Here is a 12,115-nt window from a genome sequence, read left to right on the forward strand (position 1 = left end):
TACTAATGGTGTGCTGTTAGTGGCGCACCACAGATGCGCCATTAATGGCCATAATAGGTGCGCCATTAGTAGAGGTTTTTCTAGTAGTGAATTCCGGAAAATCCTCATGTCCATATTTCGAATTTGGTACTGTTCTGCCCTAAACCATATTTTAATGTTGTTAAATAGTAAAAAAAAAGTACACCATGTTAATCTATGCATTCTTTCACCCCATTTACATATAAAGTTTATTAAATTCGGAGCTACGGTTATTTAGTTATGAAATAAATCATTTTAGCATGGCATTTGAGCAAATAAACACAAACAGCATTTTAAACATTTTTAACATAGATGAAAGTAGCAGATTATGAAAGTACAGGAAAAACTAAGCATTTTACATGTTTACATCATTTTAAACCGATGCACGGTTAGTAAGATATGATAAGCATGAAGATAAGGGGTCAATCGATAAACATGCAATTTTCTGGATAATGTCTAAATTCGCAGCAGGAAAAAAAAACACATCGGGCCGAATATGCTGCATGTTGGGCCAACAAAGAGGAGGGGCTGGGGCTTTCTCACCATGGGCCATGGCCCGGTCAGTGGAGATGTTGCTGGCTGGAGTCGTGGTCTACGGGCGAAGGGGAGGCGCTGGGCTACGCGATGCAAGCGGGGCGTAGTCAATGCAGGCAGGGGATCGAGCGGGACTTGGCGCTGGCCTCGTCCTTGATGCAGAGAAAGCAGGGCACGGCAACACTGGACGGGAAGGCAGCAGCGAGGTCCGGCGAGGTAGGGGGACTTGGGCGACGCGGGAAGCAGAGGAGGCCGAGACGCCATGGCAGTGGAGCGACAACGGCGGCGGAACTTGGGGCACCAGAGGTGGGGACGGGGCCCTGCTGGCGGGATCCGGCTGGGAATGGGCAATGGCGACGGAGGAGGAGCTCTATTGCGGCGAGCTGGTGACGAGGTGGTCGGGGCGCTCTTCTCCTAGCGCCATGGATGGGAACTCCTACGGGACAGAGACAAAAGAGAGAGAAAAGTGAGGGGGAGAGAGCTGGAGGAAAGAGGGGATGGAAGGAGAGGCGACAAGTACGACGTGCGGATCCTGGTCGCCGGCGGCTGGTGAAGGGTAGAGCTGCTCCCGATCCATCTTGGATCGAGGCACGAGATGAGGGGACGTGGGCTCGGGCCTTGTGGCGCTGCGCGGGGCTGCTGGATCGAGGGCCTCTGCGGGATGAACTAGGACAACGGGGTTCGTTCGATCTGGATCTGACGGCTCAGATCAATAGTGGGGAGCTGCACTAGTTGGTGGGGATCGATGGATGGATGGATCGACGGGACTGGGTGGTAGGGGAGACCAGGTGGCTGCGGGATGGATCCCGAGGGAGAGGAGTGGCGGCGGCACAAGGGTTAGGGTAGGCTAGGGGCTAGGGGTAGGTTGTCTATTTATAGATAGAGGAGAAGTTTTGGATCATCGGATCAAAATCCGACGGATGAGAATAAATAGGTAGGGAATCCCAAATAATAAAACGGAGATGTTTTATAGATGTTAGGGGATGATCCGGACTCATCGATAACGATAGACCGGTTCGGCTTCGGGTAAGTTTCGGACAAGCTTGCGAGGGGGTCTGAGAGAGGTTAGGTGGTTTGACAAGAGGGAAACGAAAACACGGTTGGTCTCGGAATGGTCAACGAACGCAACGGAGAGAAGCGAGGAGCGGCAACTACGAGCGGATGCAAGTTTTTAAGAAAACAATGCCGATGCAATGTGCATGATGCTCTGAGATGAGATGCATGACATGAACAAAATGCAAAACAAAAGACAAAAACCCAACCACGGAGGAAATAACATATCACCTAGCCGGAAATGGCAAGAGTTGGAGTTACAATTATGGAAAGTTACATCCGGGGCGTTACACTGATCCATCTTCTACTCCAGCTGGGAACGAGTAGATACTCTATGTCTTCAAACCTTTTTGGTCATTACTGACAAAAGGGGGAGAAGCATTTGAGTTGATAGTCTTCAAACGGGTCCATATGGGTGGTTTCTTTATTTATTTATTTTTGCTAAGTTCTTACGACTCTTGTTTTGAAACTATTTGGCTTTTGAGTTGTAACACTTGAACTTGATGCTTGTCTGCTACTCTTGCTGCCACTTTGTGATGCGATGATAAATTCCGCATGAAGTCATTCTTCAGATGTCTAGTTTTCATTATGCATATCATTATCTTCATTACTTTCATATATGCATGATGAATTGTCTTCACACCTTGAAGATGGCCTCCACAAAGCAAAACCTTCCATGTGCATTTGCATTCAAAAGCAAACTACTTATATGCACACCTTCAGGGGAGCCTCTTTTAATGTATGAAGACAATGCTCACAAAATTGAACTTTCACATACTTGTATCCCCGTTGAAAACTTCAACCAGTTTGTCATCGATCACCAAAAAGGGGGAGATTGTAAGTGCATCTAGTGCCACTCCTAGTTGGTTTTGGAGTATTGACGACAAACGTGGTTGAGGGACTAATGTGTTTGTGAGAATTGCAAGATAACACAGGTAGTAGTCCCTCATTTATTCGGTTTACCTACCAGAGATGACCCCTAAAAATGTGTGAAGACATTGAAGACAATGGTAGTTCATAAAGACATTCACGATGAGGATTATGACTTGTGAAGATATTCACATGAAGACTATGGAGTGCGAAGACATAGCTGTGTCGTAGTTTCCATTCTTATTTATTGAGTCATAGGAACCACCGTACTATTAAGTGGGGTCCAAGTGAACAAAGTCAGAGTGAGTGAAGTGATGCTCAACAAAATCCTATGTATTCTTGAGAAGACAATGAGAGCAAACCTTATCCATAGCTGGATGCGTCAGCTTTGCTTGTAGCCCAAGCCAAGCTGTCGCGTGTGTTTGATATCCGACCGTTGGACATGTGTCGGTTCCTTAGTGACACAGGGTCATTTCGGACATATCAGGTCGGGTTGCCTCCTGGCTACAAATAGCCAACCCCTACACCATAAATATGTGGCTGCTTAGAGTTAGTGCACGACTTTTGTCGTTTGAGAGCAACCCACCTCCGAAGCATTTGAGAGAGAGATCCTTGCGAGGACTAAGCCCAAAACACCCAGAGCCAAAGAGTGTTAGGCATCACTGAAGTCTTTCTGTCTGCATGATCTGAAGACTTGTTACACTTGACGACTGTGAATCCTCCAGCCGGTTAGGCGACGCGTTCTGAGCATCCAAGAGTCATTGTGGATTGCCTGTGAACGGAGTCTGTGAAGGTTTGGGAGTCTACCTTGAAGACTTACCAGAGTGATTGGGCGAGGACTGGGTGTCCTTAGCTCAAGGGGAATAAGGTGAAGACACGGTCTTCTGAGTTCAATCTCAGCCTCCGTAACTAGACGTACAGTTGTCACAGCAACTGGAACTGGTCTACCAAATCCTTGTCTTCACCAAGCAACTGGTTTTATCCCCTACTCTCCTTACTTTTCAGTTTGTCTTCGTGAAGTCATTGCTTGCCTGCCTGATTCATTTGACTTCATTGTGTGAAGACTTATATATGTTTGGCTTCGTACTATCTTCCATTCTGATCATGTCTACCTAGTTGTAGTTAGTCTTTGTGCTTTCACTGCACTCTATGCTTGACTAATGCTTGCCTAGTGTAGTTTTCATTCCGCTTCTTACTATATAGGTTTAGTTTACTTGTTTGTCTTCAACGCCATCGTGTTTTGAAGACTTTCATAAAAAACGCCTATTCTCCCCCCCCCCCTCTAGTCGATAACTAGCACTTTCAATTCCTCCGATCAGGAATTCCCACCCCTTTGTCCCACCCTTCCTCGCATCTGGCAGCTGTGTCCTGTGGGTGGCGTTGCGACGGGGTTGAGGTGGTAGGCGGTGGTGAAATTCTAGCATAGATCTATCGAGCAGAATCGGTTGTTCGAGCACACTGCTTGATCGGTAAAATCTTGAGTTCGAGCGCAGATCTATGTGCTATGGAGGCGTGGATCGTGTCGGCGGCAGGGTTAGAGGTAAGGGCAGGGTTGCTGGGAGATCCAGTGGTAAAATTCCTCACCTGAATCTCTGATCAAGGCGACGCGTCGTACTAAGGCTATTGATGAAGCTGATTTGCAAGAGGTGCTTGGCCTTCCGGGTGATTTTGGTAGCTTGGAACAAGATAGTGCACAAATGCGCTCGGAGATGAACAAGTTACAAGAGGAGATGTTGTCTATGAGTAATAAGCAAGGTGAAATATCAAATCATGTGGGTAATGCGGAGCAGGTACTGCTGGACCTCAGCAAACAATTATCTGCAATGAGTTCAGTTCTGCAGACTCTGGTGAAAGCTACATCTCCTAATCCTCAGGATGGTAAACCATCTAGCTCTAATCAGGTTCCTAAATCCCCAACATTATAGCAGGAGGACGTACATGACCAAGTGGACAGAACAGAGCAATTGAGAAAACAGCTAGAATTAGAGAAAGAAAAAACAAAGCAAATAGAAGAGCAACTGGAGCATTTACCTCCTATCAAGACAAACAGAGTCCAAGCACATCCAGGGTATGCATATCCCATCAGAATAGAAGCAATACCCAATGTGGAAACTCCAATCACTGCTAGATATCATGTGCATGCACTAGCTTTCAATCAATACTATCAGAATAACAAAGATAGGAAACTTTGGCAAGGCTATTGCAGAACCTATGAGCAGGGCATGCAAGCACAGTTCATGCAAGCACTAACAAAAGGTCCTAAACTTTATTTTCCCAAGTTTTCTGGTGACGATCCTGTAGGGTGGTTGAGGCAGCTCCAGAGGAGTACAAGATTTCCCTGGCTCAATTGTATGTTACAGATGAAGCAGATGTATGGTTGAGAAGATCTGGATTGCTTAAGAAACAATTGACTTGGAAACAGTTTGCAGCTGAAGTGGTAAAAAGATTTTCTGACAAGGGCTCCTATGACTTGACTGAAAAATTCAATTCTGTCAAGCAGCTGCACAATACAATGTCTGAATAAACCAAAGTGTTTGAGGATCTAATGGCAGATGTCCAGGAGGAAAACCCTGACTTAGGGGAGCTATGGTCCGTTGAAGTTATGTTAATGGGTTGAGAGAAGGTATCAAGTACCAATTAAGACCCCTTCGCCCACAAACTCTAACAGATGCTTACTGTTTGGCTAAGGACATAGACCCATGTCATCCTCACATAGAAGCAACACCAAAGAAAACAGGGACAACCTTTAACAACTTCTATCAGAAACCAAATTGGTCTGCTGAGGCAAAGTAGAGTACTCCTGTACTTCGACAGCAATTGCCAATGAGACGAGCTAAAGTCCCTGTTAACAACTCATAGAAAATAAGAAAAGTGGGGGAATGTTGGAGATGTGGAGATAAATGGATGCATGGCCACAAATGTAAGCTAATTCCCAATGTCCACATGCTACAACAAGAAAGTGAGGAACAACAACCAGAGGAAATTGAAGATGCAGTTCAGCAGGAACAAGTGGAGGCAGTTGAACAAGAAGAACAAGTCATGTTCATTTCAGCTCATGCTATGGGGCAAAGGTTGGCAGTTCCCACCCAAACCAATGTGATACACACAATGAAAAAAATAGCGCGCTACAGCAAAATAGTGGCGACCGCAAAATATGCTATTAGCGTGCTATATCGTGCTATAGCATTCTATTAGCGAGACGTTGTACACCAATATATTTAGTGAGGCAATTCTCAATACGCTATAGCGTGCTATTAGCGACGCTATAGCGCGCTATTAGCGACGCTATAGCGAGCTATTTTTTCAGTGGATACACATCAATGGGAAAAGAGCAATTGCTCTACTGGACTCTAGCAATACTACCTCTTTTATTAATACATAGTTTGCAGCTAAATCAAATTACAACATGATTCCAGTAAAACCAAGAGCTATTGCAGTAGCTGGAGAAGGGAAATTGTTGTCTACTGCTGTGATACCCAATTGTGAGTTTTAGGAAGCAAAACTCAAATTATCTCATAATTTTTCAGAACATTGGATTTGCCCAGCCATGATGTCATATTGGGATATTACTGGTTTACTGTTGTGAGCCCAGTTTCCTTTGATATTACAAAGTAGAGTTTCAGCTTTACACAGCAAGACCAGAAAACTGTGACCATGGCCATTTATACAAACCCTGAAACTGTTGGGGAACGTTGCATAAAATAAAAAAATTCCTACGTTCACCAAGATCAATCTATGAGTTCATCTAGCAACGAGAGAGCGGAGTGCATCTACATACCCTTGTAGATCGCGAGCGGAAGCGTTCAAGAGAACGGGGTTGAGGGAGTCGTACTCATCGTGATCCAAATCACCGGAGATCCTAGCGCCGAACGGACGGCACCTCCGCGTTTAACACACGTACGGTCAGCGTGACGTCTCCTCCTCCTTGATCCAGCAAGGGGGAAGGAGAGGTTGATGAAGATCCAGCAGCACGACGGCGTGGTGGTGGATGCAGCTGGGTTCCGGCAGGGCTTCGCCAAGCGACTACGGGAGGAGGAGGTGTAGAAAGGGGGTAGGAAGGCGCCAGGTGTCGGGTGCGGCTGCCCTCCCACCCCCCTCTTTATATAAGGACCCCAGGGGGGTGCCGGCCCTGGAGATGGGATCTCCTAAGGGGGGCGGCGGCCAGGGGGGTGGAGTGCCCCCCAAGGCAAGTGGAGGCGCCCCCTCCCCTAGGGTTCCCAACCCTAGGCGCAGAGGGGGGCCCAGGGGGGGCGCACCAGCCCACCAGGGGCTGGTTCCCCTCCCACTTTAGCCGATGGGGCCCTCCGGGATGGGTGGCCCCACCCGGTGGACCCCCGGAACCCTTCCGGTGGTCCCGGTACAATACCGGTGACCCCCGAAACTATCCCGATGGCCGAAACTCGACTTCCCATATATAATTCTTTACCTCCGGAACATTCCGGAACTCCTCGTGACGTCCGGGATCTCACCCGGGACTCGGAACAACTTTCGGTTTGCTGCATACTCATATTCATACAACTCTAGCATCACCGAACCTTAAGTGTGTAGACCCTACGGGTTCGGGAGACATGTAGACATGACCGAGACGGCTCTCTGGTCAATAACCAATAGCGGGATCTGGATACCCATGTTGGCTCCCACATACTCCTCGATGATCTCATCGGATGAACCATGATGTCGAGGATTCAAGCAACCCCGTATACAATTCCCTTTGTCAATCGGTATGTTACTTGCCCGAGATTCGATCGTCGGTATCCCAATACCTCGTTCAATCTCGTTACCGGCAAGTCACTTTACTTGTACCGTAATGCATGATCCCGTGACCAGACACTTTGTCACTTTGAGCTCATTATGATGATGCATTACCGAGTGGGCCCAGAGATACCTCTCCGTCATACGGAGTGACAAATCCCAGTCTCGATCTGTGTCAACCCAACAGACACTTTCGGAGATACCTATAGTGCACCTTTATAGTCACCCATTTACGTTGTGACGTTTGGTACACCCAAAGCACTCCTACGGTATCCGGGAGTTACACGATCTCATGGTCTAAGGAAAAAATACTTGACATTGGATAAGCTCCAGCAAACGAACTATACGATCTTTGTGATATGCTTAGGATTGGGTCTTGTCCATCACATCATTCTCCTAATGATGTGATCCCGTTATCAATGACATCCAATGTCATAGTCAGGAAACCATGACTATCTGTTGATCAACGAGCTAGTCAACTAGAGGCTTACTAGGGACATGTTGTGGTCTAAGTATTCACGCGTGTATTATGATTTCCGGATAATACAATTATAGCATGAATAAAAGACAATTATCATGAACAAGGAAATATAATAATAATCCTTCTATTATTGCCTCTAGGGCATATTTCCAACAGTCTCCCACTTGCACTAGAGTCAATAATCTAGTTACATTGTGATGAATCGAACACCCATAGAGTTCTGGTGTTGATCATGTTTTGCTCGCGGAAGAGGTTTAGTCAACGGATCTGCGACATTCAGATCCGTATGTACTTTGCAAATATCTATGTCTCCATCTTGAACATTTTCACGGATGGAGTTGAAACGACGCTTGATGTGCCTGGTCTTCTTGTGAAACCTGGGCTCCTTGGCAAGGGCAATAGCTCCAGTGTTGTCACAGAAGAGAGTGATTGGCCCCGACGCATTGGGTATGACTCCTTGGTCGGTGATGAACTCCTTCATCCATATTGCTTCATGTGCTGCCTCCGAGGCTGCCATGTACTCCGCTTCACATGTAGATCCCGCCATGATGCTCTGCTTGCAACTGCACCAGCTTACTGCTCCAGGATTCAACATATACACGTATCCGGTTTGTGACTTACAGTCATCTAGATCTGTGTCGAAGCTAGCATCGACGTAACCCTTTACAACGAGCTCTTCGTCACCTCCATAAACAAGAAACATGTCCTTTGTCCTTTTCAGGTACTTCAGCATATTCTTGACCGCTGTCCAGTGTTCCTTGCCGGGATTACTTTGGTACCTTCCTACCAAACTTACGGTAAGGTTTACATCAGGTCAGGTACACAGCATGGCATACATAATAGATCCTATGGCTGAGGCATAGGGGATGACACTCATCTCTTCTTTATCTTTTGCGGTGGTCGGGCATTGAGCCGAGCTCAATCTCACACCTTGCAATACAGGCAAGAACCCTTTCTTGGACTGATCCATTTTGAACTTCTTCAATATCTGTCACATCCCCAGTTCAGGCCTTGCTTGTCTTTGCTTTAGCTTCCATGCATCATGTTTAAATTCTTTTGAAATTTTGAAATGGGGATGCTTAAACCCTAGCACCAAATGAATTCAACTAGGGTCAAAATAAAATATTTTTCATTGAACTCAAAATGCCCTCTAAAAATGTTCAACATTTCTGGTTTGAGGTGGAAGCATCTACCAAAAATGGTTTATATTTTTGCAGGACATATTGGGCTCTGAATTAAATCATACTCTATTTCTATTTGGGCATCTAAATGCTATAGAATATTTCAAATGCTCAAATAATCATAAACTAAAATGTTTACTGTTGGATGTATTCTAAACAGTAGCCATGATTAGTTTCATGATTTTTGGATCTGTTTAAGTATTTTATATAAAGCCCTAAAGACTACAAAATAATAGAAAATAGAAACAATAAATAAAAGAGAGAGAGAGAGATTTTTACCTGGGCCACTTACCTGGTTGCAGCCCACCTGGCAGGCCCAGCACTGTGCTGGCCCATGCCAGCCAGCTGCTTCGTCCTCGCAGGCAGGCACAGAGGTGACGCCGACGAGCGCGAGCTCGCCACGGCGCCACCTGCTTGCCGCCCGCGCCCCTGGACACCTGGGTGAGCTCCACGTCGCCGCCCCGACCCCGTGGACATCTCGCATTTCCCCCTGCCTCCCTCTCCACCATGGCCGAGACGCCCGCGAGCTCGCTGCCGCGATAGACGCGCCCACCGTGCTCCCCTCATCGCCTCTCTGAGTCCGCAAGAACCGCCGACGACCGCTACTTCGCCCCACCCTGGCCCCAAGCGCTGGGATGACTTGCATCACCGGCTACTCCATCTTCTTCCTCCTCGGTCACCGGAGATCGTCGCCGCCGATTCGTCGTCCACAGGGCCTCCCCGAGCTCGCTGACCCCCTCTCCGACCCCGATGTGAGCTCCTCTTCCTCTCCCCCTAGCTCCCGTGCTCGTTTGGCCTCCGTAGCCGCCGATTCCACCGCACCCAAAAGCTCCCCGCCGCCGGCCATGGTGCCGTCGTGGCTAGAGCCATAGTGGCTCGAAGCCAAGCTCACCGTTGTGCTCAGCGCAGCACCCGGAGCTCGTAGCCACCACAAGCTCCTCCTCCCGTGCATTGTAGCGTCAAACCCAACCCCGTCCGAACTCCGGCCGCCGCCTAGCTCGCTGCCGCCGTCGACTCAGGCCGTCCCAGCTGCTGCCGCCACCACCACTAGATGCGAGCGAGCCCCAGCTACGCATACGACCAAACCACGGTCGATTTGGTCGACCGTGGGCAAAATTCGAGCACCTCCGCCATCTCTGGCGTCGCCGGCGACGAGCCATGGACCAAGTCCGGCGAGGTTGACTCATTTGACCTGGGGTTTGACCCCCCCCCCCCCCAGGGTCACTGACGCGTGGGCCATGCCCCTATTTAGTTTAGGTGTGGGTTTAATTAGCACTAATTAACTTAGTTAATTAGTTGACTCACTGACAAGTGGGCCCAGGCTCTAATTAACCTAGGTTAGTGCTAACCTAACGCTAACTAACTCTGTTAGTTAGTTGTTACACTGACATGTGGGTCCCAGCCATCAGGTTTGACCTGGGCTGGCGCCTTTGACCTGCTGACGTCACCCTGACGCAATGCTGACGCATTAATTCAATTATTGGAATTATTCTTATTCAGGAAATTCTAGAAAATGTCCTAAACTTCTAAAAATCATATAAAATCAACCGGAGCTCCAAATCAAATAATTTATATATGAAAAATGATCAGAAAAATCCAATCTATCCATCTGCACTGGTTTCATGCATGTTAGAACACATTAACCTTGCTGTTTAGGTGAAACAAGTTAATGCACTATTATAACCTCTTAAAATGGGTTTGCATTTGAATCTTTGGTTCAAATGGACTCATCTCAATCTGTTCTAGCTTGCATTAGCCAAAACACATTCTTATTGCCATGTCATAGCATGCATCATATTGTGCATTGCATTGATCGTGTTTCTTCTCTGTTTGTCGGTGTTGTTCCCCCTCGGTAGACGTTGTATCGACGTTGTGATCATTGACACTGATGAAGACTCAATGCTATCTTCAGAAGTGCCAGGCAAGCAAAAACCCCTTGTTCATTCTGATACAATCCCACTCTCTCGCTCCTGCTCTCTTTTATTGCATTAGGACAACAACGATTCATCTGTTACTTGCTGCGGTAGTTGAACCCCTTTATCCTCTGCATGACCTGTCATTGCCACAGTAAATAGATGAAACCCACTAGCATGAGTAGGAGTTGTTTGAGCCATGTTGTGCCTACTCATTCATGCTTGTTTGTCATGCCTGCTCCTGCTTAAAGTTGAATCAGGTCTGATTCATCGGGGATGAATCAAAGGTGTGTGAACATGTCCTACTGTGTGTGAGCTAAGTGTGTGAACACGATTTGGTAAAGGTATTGATGAGAGGCCATGTAGGAGTACATGGTGGGTTGTCTCATTGAAGCCGTCCTCAGGAACTGAGTTCTGTGTTTGTGATCCATGAAACAGATACTAGGGGTTCTTAACCACCCTTGTTCTCTGTCTAGGAGTTGCAACTAGTTTCTGGTGTTTGTAGGATATGTGTTGGAGGCCGTGCGTAGCACTGACCCTAGGGGTGGGCTATGATGCGGTAGATACACCGTGTCACGGTGTACCGGGTGCCCGTTTGGTGTCTCGGGAACCCTGCACACATCGTTTGGGGCTGTGAGCGAAACCCCGGCCGGATCTCCTCGCGGATGGAACCCGAATAGGTGATAAACCTGGACTAGAGACTTGAGTGTTTAGGTAGGCCGTGGCCGACACCCACATTGGGCTTCCGCTTGAAGGTTCCTGAGTACATGTCGTGTAAACGGCGGTAAGTGGTGAGAGCGTGTGTGAAGAAGTACACCCCTGCAGGGTTAACATCATCTATTCGAATAGCCGTGTCCGCGGAAAAGGACTTCTGGGTTGCCTGTACAGTTCATAGACAAGTGAAAGTGGATACTCTAAAATACGCAAGATAAGTGTGAGTGCTATGGATGGCGTTCTCGTAGGGAGACGGGAGCAGATCCATAGTGGTGTATTGGTTGGTGAATATGTGGACTCGTGTGTGCCACCTCAAAAGAGTTACTTGCAGTAGTAGTTCAGGATAGCCACCGAGTCAAAGCTGGCTTGCTGCAGTTAAACCCCACCATCCCCTTTGTTGATAATGATGCATATGTAGTTAGATCTGATGTAAGTCTTGTTGGGTACATTTGTACTCACGTTGCTTAATTTATGTTTTTGCAGAGAGACTTCAGTCTCGCTAGTAGTACCGCGTGGACTTCGACGTTTAGCTTGTTACCTCGGCTACGATCTTGTGCCCTCGGCAGGATCTAGTAGATAGTCAGGCTTCTCAGCCTTTT

Source organism: Triticum dicoccoides, chromosome 6B (genome assembly GCF_002162155.2).
Source record: "Triticum dicoccoides isolate Atlit2015 ecotype Zavitan chromosome 6B, WEW_v2.0, whole genome shotgun sequence".
NCBI lineage: Eukaryota > Viridiplantae > Streptophyta > Magnoliopsida > Poales > Poaceae > Triticum > Triticum dicoccoides.